The sequence below is a fragment of the Oreochromis aureus genome, linkage group 3 (genome assembly GCF_013358895.1).
Source record: "Oreochromis aureus strain Israel breed Guangdong linkage group 3, ZZ_aureus, whole genome shotgun sequence".
Classification (NCBI taxonomy): domain Eukaryota; kingdom Metazoa; phylum Chordata; class Actinopteri; order Cichliformes; family Cichlidae; genus Oreochromis; species Oreochromis aureus.
This window is the reverse complement of record NC_052944.1, coordinates 17910185-17925960: the sequence shown is the minus strand read 5'-3', so window position 1 is coordinate 17925960 and position 15776 is coordinate 17910185. Positions and strand designations below refer to the sequence as shown.

The following is a 15776-nucleotide window of genomic DNA, read 5'->3' as shown; positions in this document are numbered from 1 at the left end:
CAACACACAGGGACAGACAACCATTCACGCTCACATTCACTCACACATTCACACCTAGTGACAATTTGGATTATCCAATTAACCTATCCCCTCAAAGAGGGGCTCTGAACTGGTTTTAGAGTAATATTGCAATAAACTCTGAGCAAACCCTCCATACCCGGTCCATTTCCTGCTCTGTTTATACAAGCTCGATGGCGCCATAATTCCTTTCGCTTTGTCAGCGGCACAGTGCGTAGTGTATTACCACTCATTTATGACTAGGTAAGATCTTTCCAGCATTCAGTCATAGCACTAAAAGAATATACAAATAGAAATTTGATTTTCTTTTTTTTTTCTAACTGCTCCCACTTGACTGGCATTTTAGAAGCCGTGTATCGATGGAAGTGATGTCTTCACCTCTCTCTCTCGCTCAACATTCTGGTGGTTTTATGAGACGAGCTGGTGTCTCTGTTGGTTACTGTTCAGGGGGATGGTCATAAATGGGCGATTTATGTCTGAAGTACAGCCAGGAATGCTGATGCTACTGTCAGAGAGCAGAGATACTGTCTGGTTTGACTCACATTTAATGGAAACTATAAAGTCCACAACTGCATGTCCTAACTCACTCACTTTCCAGTATGTGCTCACACAGGGACCGAGTTAGCATAACTGGCAGACAGAAATTGTATAGAAAGGCGTAATAAGGCAGACGGACGATAAATTTGCTCTGTGTGACACCAGAGAAGGGTTCACATTTTCAGCGTCTTGCATCACATTTCTGGGCTAATTTGCGGCATAAGTGCACTGAGTGTACCGCCGGCGCTAATGCTAATCATCATAGAGACAAATGAGAACACTTCATTAGCGCTTAGAGTTCCAGCTGTGTCCGCATGTGTGGCGGGTTAGTCGGTACAAATGTTCCACTTGCAACACAATTTCACAATTTGATAAGTGCAAAGGTATTCATTACCACAGCGCCAGCTAACGTGATGCTTGCATTGATTACTGCACCTACTTTTTTTCCCCAATAGCTCTTATGTGGACTTCTACACCACCATTGTTAAGTTATGGGCATTTTAATTGCTGTAGACAGGGGTCCATTAGCATAGCTTCTTGGGTGGCCTTGGCCATGTTTCTCTAAATCATTAAGCTAATTATACAAGCTAATTAATCAGTATGCTTGGAATGGGCTGTGCGAGCAGACGCTGCTCTTTGTTGGCTTGCATAATGAAAGGGGTCCATTTTTAGATGGGGGTGAAAAAATGGAGAAGGGGAGGGAGAAAGAAACTTTGATCTCAAAAGTAAACATATGATTTTTGCATATCAAGTGCTTCGGCAAAGTGGGTGTGGGGAAGGAAAAAAATGATGTGAGGTAGGTTTGCAGATGCAAAAAGTCAAGCGAGATTCACATTTGTGGCGCTTTGAAGATCGCTTGAGGACAGCAGATAGGAGAGGTAGCTGCGGTGTCCAACATCCAATTATCTGTGTGGGGTGTTTTTTTTGTTGTTTTTTTCCACGGGAGGCAAACACAGGCAGAGATCTGTCAATCACCGGTGCCACTGTGACATCTGAGGGTAGTCAGACAATCTTGAGGGCACGTGCTCTACTTAACCTAACCGAAGCAAACGTAGAAGACTTAATATTTATGCCTCTACCTAAGAATGAAAATCAGCCTTTATACTGCTTGGATATTGTGTCCCTTTTCACAACACAATCTGAAACCACATTCAATTAAAGCCCCAACTACATGCACTATGTCATTATAACTGGCTGTGTGTGTGTGTGTGTGTGTGTGTGTCAAGCATATACTTATGCTTTCTTGCACGCATTAAAAAAAAGGCACTGTCAGAAATTATTACTTCCAAGCAGACATAACCAAACATCCTGCCATCCTGTCTTCAGCAAAAGGTGGAGACACTGTCAGCATTCATGCAGGAGTTTTATTTTTAGCAGCTCTCATTATGCACAATGGAAAGTCATTTTCTCAAAGTACATGAAGCATGTTTACAAACCTAATAGGGCTGCGGTGATAACACATCAGCGCGAAGGCACTACAGTGTGTGCCAGCTCATGCTCGTCTCCGTTCGCCTCGGTGCGGTGACTCTGTATGCAAACTCAGCGCTAGCGTTCGGTACGCCGATCTAAGTGTTTAGTGGTGAACGGACTAAAGCGTGACACGTCCTGACCTCTTTGTCTCTTTACCCGCAGGGAAATTCGGAGGAGTTCTGTTCTTTCGTCGCTCTGGTCCGAGGCAGCAATCGCAGCTGATTATTCCAAACGGGTAAGATTGAAAAAAAGAAAACAACAACAACAACAACAAAAAACTCAAACCCTACAATTGTGTTATTTAATCTGAGAAACTCCACTGATGACAGCCACTCCACTGGGGGATTTCTTTTTTTTTCTTCCTCCAGCGTTCAAATGTCAGCAGTGCAGGAGAATAATAATGTCAACCCACAGAAATCAAATCAGGGGTCAGACAAATAAATGATGTTAGTATGGATTAAGATAAAGGTAGAATACATGTCTGGACATGATGCATTGCTCACTTGTAGCAAATATTTTTCTTCTTTGTCTGACTTTTATTATGAACCGGGATGAATGTTGCACAAACTATAGAAAAATAAATGAGTGCTTTTGCAAAGGCAGACTGCTGTAATCATATTTCTTATTTTTTAATGCAGTTTGATTCAATAACAGTTTGAGATTAATTCCACTGATGCTGTCAGTAGGCTACCATGTTGGGCTGATGACACACAAAGCATGCTAACGGTGCCCTCTGCAGTACAGGGATCTCCACTGCTGCTGCTCTACAGTTTTAAGAGCAAAGCTGTTCTCATATGTGTGATGCACGCTGTTACACTATATTTGGACCTGCGAACACCCTGAATCTTCAGAATCACCTGCCGTATTAAAACAGCATCATTGCAGTGTATAATTATGCTATTCTCCTAAAGACACTAACGCTTTAATCTGCACTAACTAAAGTTCGCACAACTGCAAATGCCGAACTGTACTCGGCTAAATCATGATGTCTCTCTCATTATCATCATCATAATAACGTTCCAGCTGGGATAATTAAAAGTACAGTTCATGTCCTTTGGAAGTGAAGCCAAGTTACCCTCTATCACAGCAGTGTTTTTCAGATCAATGAACAGTCCCGTGGTTTCCCCCGGAGGACTTGCGGGTGCAGCTGTAATTGGAGCGTTTGTGTTGCTCTGAGTTACTGCTCCCCGGGCAGAGGCCAGCGCACACCAGAACATTCTTCCACATGTCCACAGGATTTCCAATGAACTCATCAAATGCACTCGTAGGGGAAGCGTGTTGAGATCAAATTATCACACGCTCTGTTCTTAAGGAGGATTGAGACCCTCATTTTTATTTCCTGTCCCTGCTGGCAGCATCACATATATCCCTAAGTGTGTTAAGTGAGATCGCAGGCACTAAGAATGAAAGATCTTTTTCAACAAGGCTTCGGATGCTACTCGATGCCTTGTTGCAATTACCGGGAGCATTTGTAAAAAAATTTGCAGGAGGCACAGGTGGCACGCTGATTCAAATGAAAGGCGACGGCGACAAATGCGACATGCGTGGAAAGGCTAGGCAAAGACAGTTAAATACAGATAAGTGAGGAAGGCTAACTTTGCGTAAATGACAGGAGCAGAGTTGTCACTATCACGCTTCGCTACTGTTGGAAGCCATTCGAGTGCCCTGTTTAAGAGCCATTAAGTCATTAAATTTAAATCGAATTCGCTGTTTCTTTTCAGGGAAGAAAAAAAAACATTAGGGGCACTGTTGTTAAAAGACGCTGTAATGCATTTCTACCAAGAACTGCGGGTACATAGGTGCCCTACGCCTGTCAGATGGAGTCGTGTTATATAAAGTGGAATTCACAGCAGTAGCAGGTGACCTGGTTTAAAATAGCAGCCGAGAAGAAAAAAAGTTTCCTGAAAGTAGGAAGTCTACTTCCTCAAAGTGCTTACAGTAACTGTGAAGTGACCCGTTAGCACTGAAAAATGATGCGTCTTTGGAGTATTAAACAACCGAATCACTTAAAACTGTACAGTGTTGCGGGTTTTTACTGCGTCATTGATGTGGCTCTAATGCTAAAATAGCTTTTTGTTGCAAAATACAAAAGTAATCTTTATTTTTGTGTTTTGGCACAAACTGTTAGATGGGTAGGTTTAAGCTCTTTTGGAGCAGGTTATATTGTCAAGGATACAGAAGTAGGTGTAGCGTTTAAGACTAAACTGGCTTCAGTATATTATATCATGGTTGGCACTGTGTGTGTGTGTGTGCGTCCATCCAAGTGTTGTGGGCCAGACCTGGCTCCAATGATTTATTACACTGCTTGAAGGGATTTGTACTTTCATGAGGTCACATGAGTAGCATGTCAGTCAGGCATAGCAAAGTGTTCTCTTTGGCCCCGCTGGCAATTGGTAGGCATGCCAAAACAGAAAGAAAAAAAAAAAAATCCTGTTTCCAGCACATAGTCAAGTACACCAGCAGGTATGCAGTGTTACACACACACCCACACACTTACAGAACCAAATACTGTAATCCAGCTTAGCACTGCTTTATCACCTGAGCAGGAGGCAGACGTTATGCAAATGCACGTAAGATATTCCAGAGGCACGTCAGATTAAGCCTGCCTTTAAAATGTCTTTTGAGAGGTTAATTCTATGCAAATAGAGCATCACCAGTTGAAAAACGAGATGGGTATTTTTCTAATAACACTAAGAGGAAGCCACTTAGATGCAAAGTGGAGTCTTTCAGATTGACCTGGGGTAATCATTACGAGCCTAAAGGTAGTACAACGTTTTTTTTCTTTTGGCCAACATTAATCTGCAAAACTCAAATGAAAATTAAACATAGCTATGTTCATTTGCATGCTCTTTTCTTAATTTGCATATTCCCACCAGATGGGAATTTATACGTTTATTAATGATGCACTTGATGCATTTGAAGATAGCGTCACCATAGATTTGTTTTACAGCTTTCTTATGTGCACCTTCAGGTCTCTTTCATCATTTTGTTTGCAATATTAAAATAGTGGGTTACAAAAAAAGCTGTAAGCTGGAGACCAAAGACAGACGATGTTTTACATTTTTTAAAGTGAACAAAGAAAATCTGATTATATCAAACATATTTATATACGTGTATAAATATATATATATTATTTTCTGCTTCTTCCATATGTAAATGCTCGCATTGTTGAAAATAGCACATGAAAGTGATGCTAATATTAGAATTATCCACTGATTCCTTTTGCTAAAAAAGAATAGACAGGCTATATGCACACACTCGTGTGGTTTGTATTCTTATCTCACTTACTATCTCATCTTCTAGGTGGGGGCAAAGGGGGCATTAATTTCACTGGTGTGTCGGTGAGGTAAAACCGCAGCATCGGGCAGCATGTTGGCACCTGCGTGATCCCACCAAAGAAGCCTCATTACTCGGTGAGTCGGATAAATGTTCTTTCAGTTCATGCAAGGGCTTCTGTTTTTGGATTTTCTATATTAAACCTAACCTTTTTGTCAGCTCACTTTTGAATTAGTTCGTTGTCATTCATCTTAATGATAAAAGAAGCAGCAGAATCTCTCTCACAACTTTAAGCTGCTAATGGATAAAACTGCAGCAGAAGCTCTCCACATCACGTCATTGACTTTGTTTTTAATTGAGTTGTGGCATTTGAAAAGTATAAAAGGAGGAATATGATAAGGTTATTTTTTTGCTAATTTTTCCCATGTGCTCATTTTTTGTGTTATTCATTACAGAACATACAGAGTACACTTGAACTTTTTATTTAAAAAAATATATATAAAATAAGTCCATCTGAATCTTTAAAGAAAACTACAAAATGTTTGAAGAATTAGCCTAAACTCGTTTACTCCTGCATTTCAAGACACTAAAAGTTTTACTACAATGTATGGCTACACATATTTCTCAAAATGAAAACAATTTGAAAACAGTTACTTTAAAATTTATGTGAAATGGGACAAGATTTAGTGATTTAAGGATGATAACAAGTAAGTGCAAAGTTGTGCATCATCAGCATAGAGTTGGTTTAATCAGCTTTGTACATACTGCAAAAATGCAAACAGAAAGTCTGCTTAACATCTAAAATGAATATTAACTATGTCATAATTCAACACAGAAAAAACCAATGACGACTCAGTTTTATGCCTCAATTAAATTTGGTTTAAAAAAGCTAGCTGACCGCTGATTGCTTGTGAGTGTAAATGAGATGTTAGTGTTGCAAAACTGAAGTAATAAAAATCTCTTATTGTCTGTTTTAGGCGTAAAAAGGCAAAAAGCGGGTTATTTTAGCCCTTTGTTCGGTGGTTGCCGGGCAATATAATGACCATAATATCTAATATAGATAAGAACTACTGAAGCCTAAGATGTAATTGTGTGCCTGGCCTGGTTGTTCAGCTCTCAATAGTCTAGAAGGAGTAAACAGATAAAGAAACAAACAAAGACACAGATAAAGACAAGAGCACTCAGAGAGCTAACAACCCCCGACGGGGAACAGCAATACTAAAACTGATGTTATTTATGCTGATGTCATCATTCGTAATACTGAAACCCCCAATAATGACGTCTGCACTGTTTTCATAGATCATTTGTGCTGATGTCAGCATTGTTAATGGAAATCTAGTGAAGTATAATAATCTTCTGGTTTCAATATGAAGTCACATAATGTTATATTGAAAAAATATGTTTTAAAGAGCTCAAGGAAGTGCTTATGTCTCCCAGTCACTCTTATATTGGTTAAAGTTTGAAGACGATCCAATGGACACTAAAGCATTTTCCTAATGCTAAATGGTCTTATATAGTGCTTTTCTACTTTATCCAAACACTCAAAGTGCTTTACTAACTTGCCTCATTCATGTATTCACACTCATTCACACTCTATCTAACATTCACACACATTCAAACTCCGATGGATGCATCAGAGAGCAACTTGGGGTTAGTATGTTGCCCAAGGATATTTGGCATGCAGAGTGGAGCAGACGGGGATCAAGCCACCAAACGTCCGAGTAGCAGGTGACCTGCTCTACCACCTGAGCAACGGCCACCCCAAATTCATGTGATCCTAACCTTTGACCTATGACCTTGAAGCATTACTTCTAATATGGTCTATCTTATTAATTTTACAAATATGATTAGAGCAGAGCTGTCTGAAATCCTTTGCCTGTTCAAGCTGTAAAAAGCTTGCAGATTTATCAATAGTTATGTCATTATGTGAAACTTTATGTCATCATTGTGATGTCTTAGGGTTTTTTACTGGTTTTCACATTTGGTGTGACCTTGACCGGATTTTCACCAAAATGAAATAAGCTGTTTTTGTATCTACCATCAGACAAAATTTGAACATGATATCTTGAAAACTGTGGATGTTAGACTGCTAACAAACAGACAAACACAAGAAACCGGTTACATTGTATCATAGTGAGATTCATGCCTTTAAGGCTTGCTTGTGAAAATCATGAACAGTTTTGACGTCTTGATGGGAGAAGGAATCTCATGCTTGACACATTGAGTGGGAATGGACCTCGACTATGCTCCCTTATTTCCTCCGGTCATAATTACTGTTGCCAATAGAGATAACAGTATTTTTTTCTGGTGTTTTTCTTGTGTCCGTTCAGCCTCATCAACAGTAGAAAAGGCTTTTTTTTAATTTAAATCACAATGTAAGATGTTTACATTGTGTGTGAAACACCTTTCAGTTCAATTCAGTTTTATTTATACAGTGCCAAATCACAACAACAGTTGCCTCAAGGCGCTTTAAATTGTAAGGTAGACCCTACAATAATACATACAGAGAAAACCCAACAATCATATGACCCCCTCTGAGCAAGCACTTTGGCGACAGTGGGAAGGAAAAACTCCCTTTTAACAGGAAGAAACCTCCGGCAGAACCAGAGAAAGAAAAAATACGTGAGAAAATGAGAAAACAGAACAAAGAAAGGACTAACTAGAACCTTAAATGAACAAGGTACTGTAGAGTATCATAGTACCTATGCAAGGATATCACAACAAGCTGTCAATGGTGGATACAAGATTACAGGCTTACAGCAACCTGACATAAAAAAATTAACACAGCATCATCATTTCCATCTCTTTAACTTAGTTATATTGTCAGGAAGAGAAAAAAGTACATAGAGTGTTTTAGATGTTGGCGCTGCAACACAACAAAGCGTAAAACAATTTTAACAGCTACCTGCTGTGCAGCATTCAAAGCAGCCAGAGTGTGATCGGGGCAAATTCATAGTGTTATTTCCCACATTTAACCAGCATCTGATATACTAGAACCCGTTTTGAGGAGAGAAAATCCCTGACCCAAGCCTGCGCGGTGATGTAGCTGAAGAAATACATTCAGCGGGGTATAAATATTGCACAGTGAGTACATGGAGGGCTTTTTGGCCAATGAATTATTACAAAGTCCAGTGGCTTCGTGCCAGCCGCGGAGTATATCTCGCTCAGCTTCACCCTGCAATAAGCTGTGACTGGGGAATTGTGGTTATAGTCACACCACAAATAAAGACCAGTGATACCAGAAATCCATCACATTCATCCCACATGTTGTGTGCTTACATTTGGCCAGACTCAGCAATATCCAGTTAGCTAAAAAGGAGTAAATAACAATGAAAGTGCACACAGCAGGTGGTAGACTAAAATAAAAGAGGAAAAGTTAATGAAGTTCCACTTTTTTTCTGTATTATCATTTTTTTCTTCTTTTCCTGTACACACGAGGCACAGCGGCGTTAGCTAGTCAACATTTACAGGAGGCAGGAATAAGAGAGAAACTATTTCCCTTGGTGATGCTTTGATAGATGGTGATCCCCGAAGCGAATAAAGCGTGCCACCCTCTCGTCCTCGCTCTCAGAAGAGCAAATCTGGATGGCGACGATGACTGTGATGATGATGATGAGTCTATTTGCTCAACATCAGTAGAACAGGGATGTGAAATTACTCCATGTTTGGATTTTTCCTGCTAAATCACTTTTCATTTGCACAAGGTAATCACGTTACCCGGCGGAGCATGAAGTCGATAGTTAATACAGCTGATTGTACCAGCACAATGAGGTTAAACGAAGATCAAAATAAGTATTCGAAATGGAAAAAAAGGGGGGGAAGGGTGACTTTTGGATTGTCAAACCAAAGATATGTTGGGCAGGTTGGTGATTAGCAGCAATGCATAATCCCCAGTCTGCTGACATATTTCTTTTGGAAACTGGCTGTCTGAAAAAGACAGATATGCACTGCAGAATGGATCAAATCTGTTTCATGTCAGATAGCAGCTAGCAGTTTCTCAGGACAAATCTCTACTAAGCCACAAGCAGACTGGATTAGAGATTGAAGCAGTGACCACAGTAGATCAGGAGAATACTAAAAAGGTGAATTATTAAATGATTAATGACAATTTCCGATAACTTCCAAATTACTTACTTAAATACAGCACATTCATAAGTCCCGTTGCCTGACTTGTCGTGATTGAAATGCTGATTCTTTAATATTGCATAGGTATTGTGATTATAAGGAAGCAAACATGGGAGATTCGTCTTGTTCTTTGTGGAGAAAAAAGGCAGAATTTTGCAAAATCCCTGAGCCTGTGCGCATGTTTAATGCAATGCGCAGGTTTGTCTCGAGGTGTTATGGATGAGGTGTTTCATGGGACGTATTTCGTCACTGTTAACGGCACACCTGCTGCTCATTTAGTCCTGTGACAGGAAATGTTCTGGTGCTTTTTAAGATGTGGCTTAAACACACGCATACTGTTTGCTTGCAAAAAAAATTTTAAAAAAAGAGAAAATCATGTAGAAATGGAACTGGTCGTGCAAATGGATAATCTCAGTTTTTTTCTTTCATTAGTTAACATAGTGTAAATGTGTGCGGCATACAATCTGCATACTTAATCCCACTGCAAACCCCAAAGGAAATGAAAGAAGAGTCTAAACGTGCGTCAGGATCCACATGTTGAGGGAATCTCAGGACTTTGAACTGTCAATGAAACTTCAAACCGAATCAGTCTTATATAGACAGATATTTTTCAGCCAAAGTGTGTTTTTGTTGCCAGCCTTTATCCAGCATTGTATAACCACAAGATGGTGCTATGCATCACCGTTTGCCTTCCAAGCCTTCCCCAAGTCCCTCCACGTGAGGAGGCGTGATTCACCTGCGTCATTAGAATGACTGCTTTCCATTTAATAACTCAGTAAAGTCTCATTTGCATGAAAAATTAAACTAAATATATAGTTTTTAGTCGCTTGATTAGGATTGACTGTGATGCCAAACTACAGCTATTTTAAATCTTAATCTTCAAATGACAAAAAGTTGCAGTCATTTTATTTAATCCAAGAAACCATAAACATTAAACATTATCCACATTATGTTTTCCATTTTCTCATTTCACAAAAAACCCCCAAAACATCTAAATAAATAAAACTAAAACTAACATGAAGATGTGAAAACCACCATCAGGAAGAGCAAACTTGAGTTTTAAAAAATGTATTGAAAAAAAAATAATGAATTAGTTGTTGGGCAACTTGCTTTCAGGGAAGCTTTATGTATGTGCATAACTACACTATGTGACAGGTTAAATACATGTTTACATGTCTATGCCGTATAGAAGGAGATTAGATGGGATGATAGTACGATTGAAATTACAGTAAAATCCAGCAGGTGGCAGTCTGTCAATGCAGATTTTTTTAACACACCCACAGTAGGTGTGCCTCTCATCATCAGGAGAGGTTCCTTACTTGCTATGTCTCTGCACAGTATGACGGGTGAATGCAAAGTGACAGCGCAAATGAACTTTTATCGATGGTGTAATGAAAAACGCAAGCTATTTGGATGTGGTGTGTGTGTTTATATACATATATATATATTTATATATCTCACTGATTAATGGCTGTATCGAAAGTCAGCACTCACACACACACCTCTGCAGTGTTTTTTCCTCCTTCATTTTCTCCCCTTATATCTCTTGCGCTCCATCTCTCACACTTGCACAAAGCCGAATGGCGTCACCACCCACCACTCGCACTCACTCACACGCACTCACACACACACACACACACACACCTCCTCGCCATCTGTCTGTGCAGCGGCCCGTGTCTCTTGCACTGGGAGCAGTTGGGAGCAAGACAGAGAAAGTGTCTCTTGGCTCTTTAGTTCTGAATCCCACTTCCGCTCTTCTTTCTCCTGCTGTGCTGTTGTCTATCATTCGGTCTCACAGCATCACGCTGTGTGCTGATGGGCTCGCCGTGCCTTTGTAACACCTATGTGCTTTTACAGTAACGGGAGCTCGTCTCAGCTTCGACCGGAGCCCCGATTCCGAATGTTAAAGCTCAACAAAAGGAAAAACAAACAAGCCTGATTAGCTTGTTTATAATAAGTTTCAAATTAATAGCACAGATGGCAGAATTACCCTCCAAGAAATATTTTTGGTAAAAGAAACCGTGGGACCGGCATGTTCCCCGTGACAGAGTGCAAGAGGAATGCGCATATTTTGGACATCGTTTGCTGCTGTTACCTCTGCCAGAGTTGTAAGGAAGCAGAGTGAATTTCTCTGTGTGCTTCTTGATTATATCGAGCAGCGTGAGTTTACTGTAAAAAAAAAAAATAAATAAAGCACACAAAGCAAGGAATGACAGCATCTTTACACAACAGAATGATTAAAATCCACAGGAATGCACATGATAGGTGTCATCAAGACTGTGTTTTCCCCTCTAAGATTCCCTTCTCTTCATAGTAAATTTTTATAACCCTGCAACTTTACAGAAAGCTTTGTAGGCAGCTTAAGTAATTTGAACAAAAATGCATCACCTCTCTCCCCTCAGTCGCCTCCATTTAGACAGCAAGCAAAAGTGCCTTCATAACGCTGCTATATTCAGCTGCGGTGATAAGAAATGGCAGCTATCAGCAAGCGGTCTGGAAGCTGCATATAACTGTTATTGTGTGTGTATATATATAAAAAAAATTGATTTATGTGGCCTATCACTTAGGAGGTGCAAAATGTGGATGAGTATGGGCTAATATAATAATAATAGAGGATGAATGAGAGGGATAAAGAAAGGGCCAGGTGACGCCTCAAGAAGGAGAGCGAGATCAGAGGCAGAAGACGTATAATAACAGCAAGAAATTCAATTTTCTAATCATCTTCTGTGGAGTTCACGTAATTAATTTCAGTTAGAAAAGAGAGAAAATCATTATATTAAGATAAAGGACTAAACATATATATGTCAGAAAGTTTGTATCAACTTCTGAGCACGATCACTTTGAATTTTTTTTAAATATGCATCACCTTTCATCCAAGAGGCTTCTACAGCTCTCAAACCAAAAGGTGGAGAGTGCCAGGTATTTAAACCCTAGTGGGGGTTGGCTCCTTTGGAGGTGGTCGCTGACCCACTATTAATCATCGCGTCATCGCAGGAGCCAAGTTGTGAAAAAAGGTGCGGGTCATTACCACCAGAGGTTTCAGGTGAAACCACGGTGAGCCTTTGGCCCGACCTATGACCTAATGAGGTCACCTGATGCAAGGTGCAAGTCGGGGTTGAGTCGCCTGGGAAGGGATCTCAAGACAATCAGGCTACTTTTCAACTATCACTATTTTTTATTCTTATGAAGGTTGGAACAAATATTAGTCGAGATGTTTTGACCAATCAGTAAAGAGACTGGCTATTTTGGGCCCATAAGCTATATCGTTTGATGAAATGAACACATAAAGACCAAATTACTCTGAATGTACCAAAGCAAACATCTAATATGTTAATATTAGATGTCTAATATCTAATACTACACAGTCTACCATCGTTTATGAGTGTCTGATTTTCCGTCTAAATCCAACAAGTGTCAAATGATCCCTAATGAAAACACCCACTAAGTGCAGTCCAAAATGATTTCATACCTACGCAGCAGCAAAGATAATCCCACATTTTCCAAAACAAAAAGCTAAAACCTCTTTAAGGACTTTGTTTGCAATCTTGTATAGATATAAATCCAAGCTACTTTTCTCTGTTGAATATCAGTCTCTGATCCTCATTAAATGTTGTATGGAGAAAATAGGCTTGGCGCTAGCAAACAGCCTCATGTTTACCCGTTGGCGCAGAGCTGGTGTGATGTCCAGACTTGTAAATCAGGCCCATTGAGGTAGCATAATGCCGATGATTATGACAGCCAGTCGCATGGGAGTGATAGAGGGACGTTGAGTTATGGACTTGGGGAGGATGCCCAGAACTGAAGAGTCTCGCAAATGCAGAAGCACTTTCACCAAAACACAAGTCCCCAGATGGGGACTAATGCTGCAGTTGGCGGCTGCACCACCCAAATGACTGCACATTAGCTGCTCAAAACCCGGCACACAGGATGGTGAAGCTTTTCCTTTTTTTCCCCCCCTAAATTTCATAGTTGTGCCATTTTACTAAAAAATCTGAAAGAAAAAAAAAATCACTTACTGAATACAAGAGCAAGACACAGCCAGAGTGTTTTGAAAGTGTTTTGTGTTGCACTGGCATGCGATGCATCACTTAACTAGATGACTTCAGCCAGGCGGATTCATTTCCATTCACCGTATTACTAAAGAATCTACTCTTTGCGTTCTGCGTTGTTCATTCTGCTCCTCTCCGCAGACCAACGATCATTCATCCCCATTGATCGTCAGCCATGATAATATAATCAGGCGTAAAGCACTGACAAGGCTGGCCGGTCCGATAGATCAGAGCTGCTGACAGCAGAGCTATGCACAGGTCATAAACCCTCACCTTCCTTGTTTGACCCCACATCAATTTGGCTCTTTCCAATATGAATGCAAATAACAATGCGTTTTTGGTGACATGTTTATGGTTATCTCTGTATCCCCCCTCTCGCTCCACCCGCTCCACCTAAATGTGCTGATGTTACTGAGCTAATGGGATTGAAAGAAGGTAACCTATTGCTCCGGAGTGGCCGGCACTCCACTCCCAAATACCTGCTCTGAGCACCAGCGTTGCCCATGCCCATTTTTTGCGTTTGTTTGGGTTTTTTTGCACAAACACTTACATATACAGTATATGCATACCTACATGTCCTCCACCTCACTCACTTATGTATGCATTGAGCTGATAAGTACTGCGGCTCATTTTCCCCATGGCAAAGCACAGTAAAAAACTGGGGAGTAATAATTGCTTTGGGGGGGTGGGTGGTGCGGCAATACGAGGCTGGCTAAATATGCTTGATTGCCTCCTAAGCTTCAGTGCTGTGTAATGAAATATGGCTGCTGCAGACGGGGGCTCCCGTGCGATAGCTTTCTTGTCACTTTCTCACTCGCCTTTTTCTTTTTTTCCTTCCCCTGCAGCCTTTCACTCTTCGGCGCCGGCATTTTCATCTTTGCTTGCCCATTGCCGTCGTCATAGAACAGAGTGCGTCCGAGCATTTGTTGCCATTGAACGCTATCTTAGCTATAATGTAATAATTACGGAGGCCAAATCCGGCCTAATTGAGTATTCCTCTCCGGCATCAAAACGCCAGGCACCTTAATATTCCTCTGTTCTACAATTTAATTTGTGGATTCATTAGCATGACCGGCGTGTATAGAGAGAAAGCTGATAACAAGGAACCCGGCAAAACACACCGGTGATGAGGTCAGTTTGTAGAGGCCAGCCATATCCTCACCTGGGTAATTACGTTAATTTACATGTAAGAACCGTAAAACTGAAAACCTTTTTTTTTTAATGCAACTAAATGTCAAGTTAGCTTGTTTCCTTTAGCTTCTGCAAATAAAGAAGAGGTTTTCACTCGGAAAATTGCCTCTGAGTTAGCGCGATAAGTGTCGGGCAGAGACACTTTGTTCGTGACATTCACAATTATCTTTGCTAATCATCCCATTTGACCGCTATAAAGTTCTACAATAATGTTTCAAAAGATAATGAGTCAAATTAAAACTCATCCCAAAAAAAAAGAAAGAAATGTCCCAGAACCAGCTCATTTTTATTGTAACCACCCAAAGCACATTTCTCCATGTTAGTTAAATAAGTAGCAAATCATTTACAAGAATATTAGTCCACAGGCTTGTATGGGCACAGCAGCATCTGCTAATGCATTTAGCAGGAAAATAGCCTGAGAAAATCTTCCCCGCACATTAAATAGACTTAAAAAGACATGTTTTTCTTTTTTTTTTCTTCTTTTTTTTTGCTCCCAGAATAACTAACAAGCCTAATTTGTTGTGCTACTTAAAGGAAAATGTAATTACACTTGTTTTCATAATTCACAAAGTCAATCGATAACTGCGGTTAAGTCATTCTCTACCGCACGCGCAATTTTCTCTTCCTTCAACTGAAATTTGGTTCAAAAGCACTTTTCTGTTTCTTAACTATACATTTTGTACATAATGGCGCCGAATACATGAACTAATTAAATGAGTAACATAACAATAAGAGTTTTTTATATATGAAAAGCTTTGTATACTAAAATTCATGGTTGATTAATTTTTAGTAAGAGCTAATTGCTTGTGTAGAGAAATGCTTTTCTTACTCTTTTTCTATTTCTGTTTTTTTCGTGCATGTAGTTCTCTTTCCTGAGACGTCAACCACAGGATGAGGCCTGCGGCAGGTAAGAAACTGAGCAGAATATCTTGATGCTTTTTAGACAAGAGGATTTTATCTGTTCTTTAAATATATATTTGTTTAAATTTCACACAGTACATTAAGTCGGGGTTACTTTGTTCTACTTTCAAATTTGTGTATGTGAGCTGATAATGTTTCCAAATAACAATCTTTGTTAAAAAAAAAAAGAGTAAATTGCATGTTTTGAGT

At 40.0% G+C, this 15776-nt stretch overlaps 1 protein-coding gene across 1 annotated transcript in view; it reads left to right on the top strand.

Annotated features, from left to right (window-relative positions):
- LOC116333162 (receptor-type tyrosine-protein phosphatase delta) overlaps positions 1 to 15776 on the top strand; it is a 397398-nt gene that overhangs the window by 153079 nt on the left and 228543 nt on the right. Inside the window, exons 5-7 of the mRNA XM_039609499.1 lie at positions 2188 to 2260; positions 5329 to 5438; positions 15530 to 15573. The gene's annotated coding sequence lies outside the window, so the exon portion shown is untranslated. The remainder of the gene's footprint in view (positions 1 to 2187; positions 2261 to 5328; positions 5439 to 15529; positions 15574 to 15776) is intronic.